Source organism: Melospiza melodia, chromosome 6 (genome assembly GCF_035770615.1).
Source record: "Melospiza melodia melodia isolate bMelMel2 chromosome 6, bMelMel2.pri, whole genome shotgun sequence".
NCBI classification, from domain to species: domain Eukaryota; kingdom Metazoa; phylum Chordata; class Aves; order Passeriformes; family Passerellidae; genus Melospiza; species Melospiza melodia.
In genome coordinates, this window is record NC_086199.1 from 67,121,640 (window position 1) to 67,134,400 (window position 12,761).

At 35.5% G+C, this 12,761-nt stretch overlaps 1 protein-coding gene across 11 annotated transcripts in view; it reads right to left on the reverse strand.

Annotated features, from left to right (window-relative positions):
- The window catches only part of LRRC4C (leucine rich repeat containing 4C), a 483,436-nt gene that overhangs the window by 163,836 nt on the left and 306,839 nt on the right, over positions 1–12,761 (reverse strand). The window contains exon 1 of one of the 11 annotated variants that reach the window (XM_063158815.1): positions 9,533–9,550. The exons of the other annotated variants lie outside the window; for them this stretch is intronic. The gene's annotated coding sequence lies outside the window, so the exon portion shown is untranslated. Of the gene's footprint in view, positions 1–9,532; positions 9,551–12,761 lie in introns of those variants that run through there. 11 annotated transcript variants of the gene reach the window in all.

A 12,761-nucleotide genomic window follows, 5' to 3' on the forward strand; every position in this document is an offset into this window, starting at 1 on the left:
GGATTTTTTTTAAAAACCAGCATCAAGGTACTCTATAATATTATTTAATTTACAAGTTATGGTGGGAGCAGCCTACGAGAATGATGGACAGGGCCAGTTCTCAAGGGTATGTAGTTTTAAGACAAGAAGGAATGGCTTTAAAATAAAAGAGGGAGGGTTTGGATTAGATATGAGGAAGAAATTTTTCACTCTGAGGGTGGTGAAGCACAAGAACAGGTTGCTCAGAGAAGCAGTGGATGCTCCATGCCCAGAAATGCTCAAGGACAATTTGGATGAGGCTTTGCACAACTAAGCAGAGTAGAAGGTGTCCCTGCCAATGGCAGGGAAGGTGGAACAAGATGATCTTTAAAGGTCCATTCCAACCTACCCCAGTCTATGATTCTACAACTCTAAGATTCTAAATCAAACAGAAAAACATAAATGTGGCATATATGTTTTCTGAATGTTAGCATATGAAGCATCCAGTATTAGAATAAGTGGCCACACTGGAATTTAGCAACAGCAAACTGTGACACCTATCAGAAAACTTGGGCTGCAAATGATCATTTCAGAAGCTATTTTTAAGAAGGCTCAACACTCAATACACCACCGCTTCCCCTCCACCCCCTGAGAGATAGAGAAAATGAGATGTCAGCAATCAACACAGTCAACAGATCCAATGCAGCATCTGACAGCATTTATGTTAATAGCACTGTCTAGTCCCACGGTCCGAAGAAATATCCTGTCAAAGCTCCACATGCAACTGGGACATCTCACTATGGTTGTCTCATCCTCAGATGAGAATCTCCTGACAAAAATTTGAACATACAATTAAGCTTTCTTGTTTACCAGTGAATTCAACGTTTAAGGAATCTATGATCCAAACTCAAGTCAGAGTAAAGATTAGTTTGCTGCAACTTTTTTTGAGCCTGTTGGACATATGATGCTCTACTAAAATTTCCTAACAGCTGATCATGAGGCATCTAAGGAGGTTTTGATCCCATTCTGCTTCACTGAGCATTAAACAGTATATTTCTAGCCTCCTCAAAAGAAGATTGTTTTCATGAAAGATATTTTAAGCCAACATCAAAAGATGAACTGACAAGGAAAATATTTCTACTTACTTCAAAGTCTGCACTTAAACACCATAATTAAATGTCCAAATTATTGCAGAATTATTTCTGCTTACCTTGTACAATGGTACCAACTTTTTTAGCCAGGAAGCAAATTTCTCCATTATATTTAATATAGGAAGCAAGGTGGTTTATGTTAAGCAATTCCTCTACAATGTGTGACTTTAAATATTACAGTACATTCTTGTTAAGAGAAGGAAATATAATGGTGCGAGATCTGGTAATTTTTTTTGCATTTGGACATGATGTTAATTTAGGAGGAGAGGAGATATTCACGTGAAAGTCAGCTATTAATTTTTATTTCAAAATATACAAGGAATGTTTGAAAAACATAGATGTTTTTCAGATTCAGATTACAAATAGATCTTAATTTGAAAGCATTTTCTATAGGAATTTGCCTACATTCAAGTTCTGAAAGGACAAGAAACATCTGGAAAGCAAAGTGAAAAAAAGTAAAGGCTGGTTTTATTTTTAATTTCAGTTTTTTAAAAGGGCCAGAATCAGGAGTACTGAGTAATTCTGATTTGCAATTCTATTTAGATTCTATATGGTAGAAAGTGCAGACCCTTTCACTGTCAGAATCTCCTACAAGAACACTGTGTCATGCACTTGAAATACCAAATCAGTGTTTTCACTAACGCCTGGAAGTTGTTTCAAATGTTTACTTCAGGATACTGCTATGCCTAAATTATGTCACATGTCTATATGTAAATGAGTGCATTGATGTGTGCCACACCCATAACAGGCAGCTGCTTCACTTCCCAGGTTTAGGAGGCTATTTCCTTCCCATGGATCTCAAAAGTACCTCCTCTTACAGAGGAACTGCAATAACTGGACGGGATGTTTTCTTCCTCTACTAATAATTACTTTTCTCACTTCAAAAGAATTTTAAACAGACAGTCAGGAATTTCTCAACAGGCTCAGCTGGGAACAGCTAAAATATTTCATTTGCAATCTTGATCTTATTTTTTTATTTTATTTTTGAGAAAAAAAAATTGCCATTACTTCAAATTAAAAGTTTACTATTTAGTAAGAGAATAATTTTGAAACAAAACATTTTGATACTTTTAGAAATCTTCTCCTTTCCATTCTATGTTACTTCAAGTTGATTGACTAATCAAAACTATTTCTGGTGTAAAGAATTTAGTTTCAGCAAACAAAAAACCAAAGTATTGGCAAAGATGCAAAATGAGAGTGATTTTCTGCTTTTCAGAACAATCTTCTCATCCCTAGGAAAATAAATGGTATAATCTGCTTGTCCATATGAAACCAGCACTACTGGGGGTCTTTCCTAAGGAAATTTCCATGCACCATATGATCTATCAAGATGAACCTCTTAGACTCATTCATATTGCAGATAGCCACAACCAATACTGTTCTTTGAAAGTTATTTTGAAACTTAGAATGGATAGGCACAAGATTATGAGGGAGTTTTTAACACTTGAGAATGCAGACACTACACTTAATAATAGAAGTAGGGCTGCATCTGTAATCTAATTGCATATTGAAAAGATCAGACCCTGGGTTTAGAAATTAAAGCATTTGTTAAAGTGTTTATTTAACATGTTCTGTGTCTTCCAGATGATGTGCCCACCTAGTACAACCGAAGACAGACAATATCCAGGATGTCTCTGTCTACTGGGCAAATGGACTGAGACAGCCTGAGAGAATGTATTCTCTAAGTCACACATCTAGAAAAGATTTATTTTAGTGACTAAAAAAACAGCCACTTCTGTAATTCTTTGAGACACCAATCCCTATTATTATGCTATTCTGGATGCTGTCTCACAGTAAGATTCTAACTAAATAGCACAGGATTCCCCACCAGATTCCATGAGGAATCAAACTGCTGGAAGCATGAAGGGTTTTTGTGTGTTTGCCTTTCATCTGAGTTTTGCCTTAAAACATAACAGGACGGGAGCTGGGCTAATGAATTTCTTTAAGATTTATGTAACTAAATTAGCTCACTTCACTCCATGAAAATTGCCAGTGACTGCTGAACCACTCAGTAATGAATACAAATATAGGTAAATTGCTTGAGTCTAAACTGTCTGTTTCAGCAGTCAGTGACAACATGGCCAATGGGAACATTAACCATGTTTCACTCTTCAAAAATGCTGTGTCCTTTTGCACATTAATGACTTCCTATATTCCATACATTTACAAAGTATCATAGGTTGTGATGAAGCAGAAGAGCAGTAAAGATGCTATGTGTAGTAGTGTAGAATCTCAAATAAATAGTTTATGTGCAATACTAAATAAAGTGACAATAAATTTATAAACATACTATGTATGGTTGGAACATGGAGCAGAAGATACTGTAAAATTATATACATCTGTTTCTTTTGTCTTTGCACGTTAGCTTTACTAGGGTTTGGGAGGAGAAAGAGGAACAGTTTGACTTCCTATACAAGAAAACACAACCTTGGAAGTCGTTTAAAAATAAGAAAGCTATAAGCTTTTAAAATCATTAACACTCAGAATAAAAAAGCTGACTTTTACCAGAAGAGAACAAAGCATGAAAATACTTAAAACATTGCATCATGTCCAGTAAGAATTGCCAAGGTCGATGAGGACTCATTGAGCTCTGACAGGAAGACAAAGAAAGAGAAAGGGAAACCTGGAAGTGCCTTTTGGAAGATTAGTCTAAGATCCTCAAATAAGTGGTCAGATACCTATAGAAAAGGTACAAGAGTTTAAAATATACCTTTTTCTATATTTCTTTAAAATATACCTTTTCCATGTTAAACAAACACCGCTTTGCCATGATGAAATTATTTTATTATAGAGTATCACAGTCATAATTAGAGGGGGAGAATTGTAAAGTGAGAACTCAAATCAGACCTGCTGAATGACCTAAGCTGAAGAACACAACTGCATTCTGTGAACTATTTATACCACACACACCAGATATTATCAGAGTGCTCAACTTGAGTGTTTATAGACATAATGAAAATATCTGTTTCAAGACTGAATGCAGTTTATGAACTTAGCTACCCCAGGAAAACTAAGTGAAATAATTCTGAATTATTCTACTAATTCATTACATGGTTGCTGAACTCATGAATGAAATGAAGGCAAAAAAAGCAAAACCCTCAAAACTATAACTCATTCTCTTACACTCTCTTTTTCAGTTTTCTGTTGCATAAACTGCACATTGTTTTGAGTTTAGATTATTCTGGTGGCTTTAAGAAGCCAATAGGAGAGCTTGTGTAAAATAATAAAAGGAACCAAGCACATCTGTATTTATTTGTCTGAACTAAATTAAAGCAATTTAATTTCTCTTGGGTTTTTTTTCCCCCCTCAATGCAGTATATTTATAAGACAACACAGACATGGTCTCTGACAGTTTACCCTATTTTTTCAGGGAGATGAATAAGATACAAAAGGCCACTGTCTCAGTAGAGCACTCAGATTTCATTAGTGAAAAGGACAGTACTGTACAGAGAGTTGCCCTTACATAAACTTCAGCCATCTGAAATTATGAATTATGCTAAAACTTTCCAAATACTGAGACTAGATTCCAAGAGTACCAGAAGTGATCTAGGCCTATGTGCAGAGTGTTTACTGTGTACATTTCAGTTTCTGTACACTGGAGGTGCAAGACAGATGCAAGGAAAAACAGCAGCTTTGCCATCCCATGTGTCTCTGCAATCAGCCTTAATCACTGATTTACTTGTAATTTCCTTGTAAATTTCTTCAGAAATCATTTATCCATTTCGCAAGCATGCCTTCAAGTGTGGCATATACAACCTGAATACCAAATAGCATTTGAATTCTAAAACCATGGCAAGAATTTTCTACTTATACTAATATTCATATAGATCAGAAACACATAGACCTTGAAGCCAGTGCTGAAATGAGTCAAAGCTCCAATGCCAGCATGAGCCACAAATATATTGTTTAGAGAAATCCAATGTCACAGAAGTGCACGGTGACAAGAGTTTTTTACTTTCTTTATGTGACACGTTTTATCTATAAATTGTTGTAATCCCAGTGCTGCATTCATCTTTGTGTTAGGCTTAAGTGAATATTTGGTAAATAAAGCTGGTCAATAAAAATCTTTTTGACAGCAATTGTGAAAAACTCCAAGTGCATCAGACTACAATAATTTTCTTCACTACTGATTAAATCAATAACAGCTAAATCATTGGGATATGAAAGATGATTTGGCACGTGTAAAGCTTGTATTGAAAGGTACCACACAGGATTAGCTGTATTAATTTCAATTAAGTCAAAACACAAGGAAGAGGAAAAATATAGGACAATTGCTTTAAAAAAAACAGTGAACAATAAATTTAAATATTAGTTCTTCTTTGGATGAGTAAAGAAAAGTAACAGCTACAAAGTAACATCTTGTTAGGATACTAAGGATAGCCTGCGGAATCTGGCTTTCTTGCTATAAACAAACAAACAAACAAATAATATGGAAACTGTAGCAAAACCACTGAGTACTGCATACAAATCTACCAAGATATTGGTAGATTTGTATGCAGTACTCAGTGGTTTTGCCAGTATTTCAGATCTGCTGATAATTTTTATGGAGTCCATCACAGTAATGAAAATACTTTTAAGCTATTATATTACTCCTTTAAATATCAAAAATGAGGCTGCCTTGAATTTCCACGTGGTACTTCAGTTTTACCCAAATTCTGCAGTGCACAGTCCTCTCTTTTAAGATTTTATTACTATGAAAAAACTAAGTTTTAGTTTGTTTGCTTTGCCCTTGCTCAAAACAGAAATAAAATTTGGTTATACATGCTATTTGTTCTTACCAATGAAGGTGACAAAAAAACCCCCACAGACCCATAAAATTAATTGGATACTGATCACCTTTTATGCCTTATAAAACGATAAAATTTCTACTGTCTACTAAAAATTAGAGAACACAGGAAAATTAAACAGAGCATAGAGTAAGAACACAACTAGACAGCCCTTTTAGGACTTTATTTGCAGATGAAATAGTACTGACATCATGTTCAGGGTTGATCAATCTCTGTAAAGGAGACTTTTGTACTCAGCACAACAAAGTTAGATTTCTAGAAACAGCCTGTCCCACTGAGGTCCTCCAGTCTGTGTAAAATAGAGGAACTCACTATTTGTCATGAGAGCAGAAGGAGAACCCAATGCTTAAGGAAAACCAAGTAATACTTGGCATGGAAATGCAGGCTATTTTCATATGGAGAGACTGTTGGATTCCAAGTAAAGAGCTGGGCTTACCAAAGGGGAAATAAAAGCCAGAATTGCCTAAATATTACACCATCTTTTAAAATACCACACTGCAGCGAGCTAGCTACCTACCTGTAGCAAATGCTCTCTCATTTTCAAATTGTTATCTGTCAAAGAAGTATTGTAAGTGGGGAGGACTCTGGAGATCTCCAAACACCCCTGTGTTTGACTCTATCAATATATGCAGATATCAAAATACACATACACAAATATATGAGGGTTTACACACACATCTATATAAACATATATATCTAAGTTTCTACATTTTCTATTTGTGTACCTCACAGAAAATACCAGTCATTATTTTGCTGTAGAGAGAAAGTTCCAACTGTCTTTTGCTCTTAAGACAACACAGGGAAGTTTCAGGAAACAACGACGTCACCTTTTTTTCAGGAAAATCTGAGAAAAGCTGTGCAATTGTCCATTAGCTGCTGACCATATACTTCTGAAATCTTTTCTCACCTTCTCATTCTCTTTTAAAAGGCATTGTACTTGAAATCCCTATTTCTCCACCATGATTCAAAACAGCTCTGCAGCCAACAAAGTTATTTTAGTTTCAATACTTCTACAGTGGAAATATCATAACTGAATAACAGTTATTCAGTTTATTTACTCATGGAATATTTGAATGGAAAGGGGACAAACTATTCACAAATAGATTCACTATTTCTTTGATTGGCATCTCCCGATAAGGAGATACTCTGCTGTGTTTTGGTTTTTAAAAAAAGGTACATAAACTGCTCTAGGATAAGCAGGCCTAGCTACACTTAACTAAAAATCTTCATTCTTACTATCTTTCCTTCTTCTACCTTAGTTTAGGTTTCTCAGAATCTTGATAGACATTTTTTCTTATATATGAAGATTTTCCCCAAGATTTTTAGAAAACACTATGCAAGAGAGGAATTGTTGTCATTAAAACCACCAGAGACCCATGTCTTACCCATGCAGCTATAGATAATCTCTTTGTCATAAGTAAAGGTAAACTCATGCGCTGTAATAAGTCTACTGTATAAAACCATTAAAATGTTCCTCTGGCAATATTAATTTTATTGCCAGCATACTCACAAACACACAGAGCTTCTTTTGCAGCCTTGGAGATGTCTGAGCATCTTGCAGTTTTGTCAGTATCCTGTATCACATCATCCATCATAGATACATAAAGCTACTAAGACAACTAAAGAAAAAGGCACCAGGAGCATGGCTGGAGGCTGTGCATTTACTAGCTCAAGCTTTTTGGTTGCTCACTGAACTCATATACCTTTCATGGTTGATTTCTTTGGACAACTACCTACGGAAATTAAAAGAAAATGTAGGAGAAAAAAATGGGCTTTGTAGGAGATGAATAGACAAAACACCTACTGTGTCTCCAGCCGGTTATTACGCCTCAACAGCTTGGAGGTTTGCCCTCTTCTTTTACCTACACTTCAACTTACACAGTTCCATTCTCAATAATACATCATTATATACTAAGCAAACTCCCCTGATAATCATGCACTTTTCAGAAGGTCTGTGCATCATCTAAGGTGCAATTTCTTATTTTCAGAGCTATATCTAATATATGTCTATATCTTAGTATATCTTCTATTTCTGCAATACTTACTTGACTGTGGTATAATACAGTCTCTAAAAGACAGATCATTGCCCCTGCTATGACAATGGATCAATATTATGTCTTAATTATTCTGATTATGATGGAGTCCTGAGTGTTCTTGGTTGAGGAGACGTCAGATGGTTGAGGCCTAATTTAGTAAAAATGATACTTGAAGAAAGGCTTCAGTAGTGTCAGTCACTACATTATTACCTTCATTTGCTCTGAGTTAGATTTAGATAGCCTTGAAATTAAAACATTTTAAACTATGTATAAACTTAAAATGCAGAAGTCCTGATATGGAATGACTTAACACCACCAATGACAGATTATTGTCAAAACAAAACTTTTTTTTTTGAAGCATGGAGAATGGAAAGCACATCAATCAGATGATCACTTCATGAGGAAAACCATAGATCTGTGGCAGTGAGATACAACATTACCTGGTTACTTGACAAGGGCACTAATCACCCTGTACACATTTTCTGTCAATAAAGGATGTAAACCATTCCTCCTGCTTATTATACATCATCTAGTAATCAAAAATTCACAGACTGTAACATCCACCTTTTTGCTAATTAGACTCAGGCCCTGCTGACGGGAGCTGACATTACCCTCTGCCCAATTAATTTCTATGCTACTGTATCATGAAGTCAAAGAAAGATATTTTCTGAACTTCCTACCCAACAGCCCTAGGTTTCATCTGCAATAAGTTCTGTCTGAGCTACATGGATTACTAGCACAGTCAATTCAAGTGCTGACAACCTTAACTTTTTTATCTAATTGCAATAAGAAAGCTTAGGCTATGGCACAGAAACCTCACACATGAAATCATCAGAAACACTCTTAATGGTGGGTATAGTGCAGTGGTTTCACGTTTAGAGCTGGCAGTGCTAATGTCATTCCCTGATGAGAAAAAGAGACATGGCAAAAAGCCATGGGATGGAAGTTTTTTCCCCCAATACCTTTCTTTTTTTTTTTTTTTTCTTTTACTTTTCACTTCAAATGTACAACAGGTGCTTGTAGGAAAACCACTACTCTAACTTAATCATGCTCACTGAGATAAAATGCTAAGAGGCAGCTCTGGGGGGGAAATGACAAAACACATTTGCATAGTTTGCACTACAGATTTTATTTAATTTAGGAAGAAAGGCCTTTGAGGCTTACTGCATTATCAAAAGCTGTAAATATAAAAGTGCTTTCAGTATTTCCTCAAGTGCTAAGAAAAAGGTCCTTTGGATTCAGAGGTTAAGTGTCACTGATAAAATCAGTCTTCATAGCCTTTCAAGCTCATGTTTAGAGGGTAAATATGGTATGGGTAAACTATATCATCTTGAAAAGGTTTTCAGTTACTTCACTGGAAGAAAACCTCATTCAGCTCTGGACTTCCCAAATACAACAACCAAAGTCTTGTTTGTGAATTCTAAAATTAATATACACACACAATATTAATAATAGATTTTGTCCTTCAATGAAAAGTCCTAAATGCTAACAAAAAGCACTAGATTACCACCAATGCCTTCTTCCACATCTATAATGTATCACAAGGTATTACATGCCCATAACACACATGTGAAATAATTCGTTCAATGCTTTCTCCTACCTTGGTCGATCCAAGTATCTCACACTTCAATATGTATTCAAAGAGCTTTCTGGAAGAGACACATGATTTAATCATCAAATTATCTAATTGCTTTTTGAACAAACAGATTAACATGGATGCTCTCCAGATCTGATATATGATTCCTAGACTCACTAAAAATAACATCAAAGAAGAAATGGAGTAAATAAAACAGCTTGAGAAGGAAGGCCAAAAAGCATGAAGGTGTTTATCTCATATGGGAAAGGATGATTTATGGTTTCCTTTTCTTGTACATACTCCCAGAGCATTCTTACACAAAGGCTGATAAAGGGAAAATGAAAAAAAATGAAGGAAAACAACAAAAAAATGAAGGAAAACAAGAAGTGCCTCTTAGCTCTCTATTAGCAACACAAAACTTCATCTGCGGAGGAAAGAAAAGTGTCCTTTGCTGCAGCTGTCAGGCAGGTCTAAATCCTATGTTAAAATACATAACCTGTCTTTAAGTATAAGTGCTTCAGGAGTAAAACTGCTTGTTTGTAAGTAGAAACTTGTTTTAGAGGCATTTCTGAATACAATAAGATTTTAAGCTAAGCAGTGAATAAACTCAACTTCATAAAATTTTCTCCTGTTTCAAATAGATTTCAAAAGCCTAGTCTAGATTTGTCCTTTGTTCTGGCAACTCAATTTAGAAGAAATTTCAATGTTACCGAAATCATTTTGTTTAGGACCCTTTTTTTAAATCTGCACACTTGAAGTAGCTTCTTGAACTAATGGAAAATCCATTACTTTTTTCATCTGACACTTTTTTCATCTGACACTTTGCTTTTAACCTAATAAATTATGAAAAGTTGAAGTTCACTTTTTCTCTCTTTTTTTTTTTTAATCTGTGAGAAACAGGCATAGATGCATGAACTATAGGTGACTTTACAGCTCAGAAACTAGAGATGAAAGACTCAAAATATGCTGTATCATTTTACAACTCATGTACTAATCTCAATATTTGCATTTGTCTTCTTATGATATTTTCTAAGGAAGCACTTCAGCTACTAAAAATATGTAATAAACAGAGTGTAATGAACTGAGAAAATGTTGCCCTTCAGCTTTAGAAATTTTTTCCCAAAACCATGCAGTCAACTTCCAGGTAATATGATATGCAATATGATACTTATAGTACCTGATCTCTCAAATACAGCATAGGCATGATACTATTCTGATGAGCAAAGCAATAATTGTGTGATGAACACACATGCATTCACAAGCTACTTTCAGATGTATTTAGTTATTGAAACATTTAACTATCCAATGAAAATCAGTATCTACACTACTTAGTCTTCAATTTCTAACAAAGTATTTTGCTGATATCATCATTGATCATTTTAACACTGTCATATTTAGGTATTGGCTGTATCAGAGGAACCTGAGAAGCATTTTAGGACTAATTACTTGAAAGAAGAAAGGAAGGAATCAGAAACATTCTCCTTCTAAAGGTATTTTAAAATCCAACCCATACTAAACTGACACAACATGCAGTCTGAAAAATAACATTACTGCCTCTTTTACAGTATTTCAACTCCAGGACACATCATACCCTAGCTTTTGGTGATGGAAAACCTTCAATCTATCCTTTGAAACTTAACATTAAACATTACAGAAAATATAACTATCTTAATTGTACCAAGTTAGAAAGGATACTCAGTGATAATTTCAGCAGTAAGCTTTATCTCTTTTGCAAAGAAAAAAAAAAACAAACAGCAAAAACTTAGAATATTAAAACACTATAAATAGCTTTGAGGTGTACTTGTCTGACCAAATGGATACAGTAGCTGTGTGCCAGCCAGGACAACCACTGGACAACCGAAAAATTTTAAGATCTTGTCTGATTTAGGAAGGTGTGTGTCTTTAACATACATCTTAGCACACATACTGTGTCATGAATATATATGATGCATATATTATCAAACAAGTCTGTTTTTCTAGAACAAGATAGTGTGTTGTTGACAGTCATTTTGAAGGTCAACAACTACAATAGTCATGAGCAAGAGCAGTACCCTTGATTTCTAAAGGCTATCCTTGCCTATGTGTTAGAAAACTGGTACCAAGTGCAAAGAGATCTCAGTCAATACCTGTGTAATGAACTTTGAGTAGAAAGGAAGAGCAAGACAAGTCCTGGCTGCAGAATATCCAAGGGCCTTGCCATGAGACCCACTCCAACAAGGGCAAGAAAATCCCAGCAAGTGCTTCCACCAAGTGACTACACTTTCAAGAACTCTTTCCCCCAAATTCATAACCTTTCTACAAGAAGGACAGATAACTAAAGGTTTAGCATTTCTATTACCACCAGACTTCCATTTCTCTATCCACATTCCAGAGCAGGATTTGGCACTAGCTAACACAGGTCTTATAAATGGTAATGAGGATGACAGGATTCTTTCCAATACTAGATCCAGGAACTTACTCCTGGTGACATTCTCCAAACATGAATAAAATAATTGCCTAGCTGACTTGGATACACTTGTGCAAGACCAACAATTTGTGGAAATAGTATTTGGTACTGGCTGGTCTCATGTCTGGTGTGGTAAGCCAAAATTATCTCCATAGTAAAGCATTTCTTAAGGCAGTCAGACTCAACACAAAGTGATCAGATTGAACACAGCAGCAGGGAGCATGACAGCAATCAGTGATCTGACTTTAGTCCATACTTGTCCCTTTTTCCAGTAACTGTAATTTGCCTAGTGATTGTGACCCAGTGGTCACAAAAAGCACTACATGAAAATTTGGTTCCACAAGACATGCCACTCTTTATGGGTATTTTCAAAGACTACTTCAAAGTCAGCTGCCAATTTGCAGCCCAGTTCCCAAAATTAGAATGTCTTCCAAGACCAGATTTGTTTTTAATCAAATTCTAAGAGTCTTAATACAGCCCTGCTTATTTCTGTGGCTACCTTCAGAACTGAACTTTTCCTTTCTGCTGATGTACTCTGTCTGATGTGGCAGAGATGACACCACGCAACTATAAATAGTTTCACAATATTCTAAAAAGGGTTCCAAAATATGCCTGTATTTTAAACTCTGTGCTTTTCAGTCTGTATTTGACCATCATGTCACAAAGCATGATGAGGCAGCTTTCATAGACTGTAATTCTCCTATCATTCCTCATCACAGATCTGAATGCAGAATGATCATCTAACAAGGGTTAGCTGCTCCCTAAGTGACGAGGAGACAGAAGCCAAATGAGATAAAAAGGTTAGCA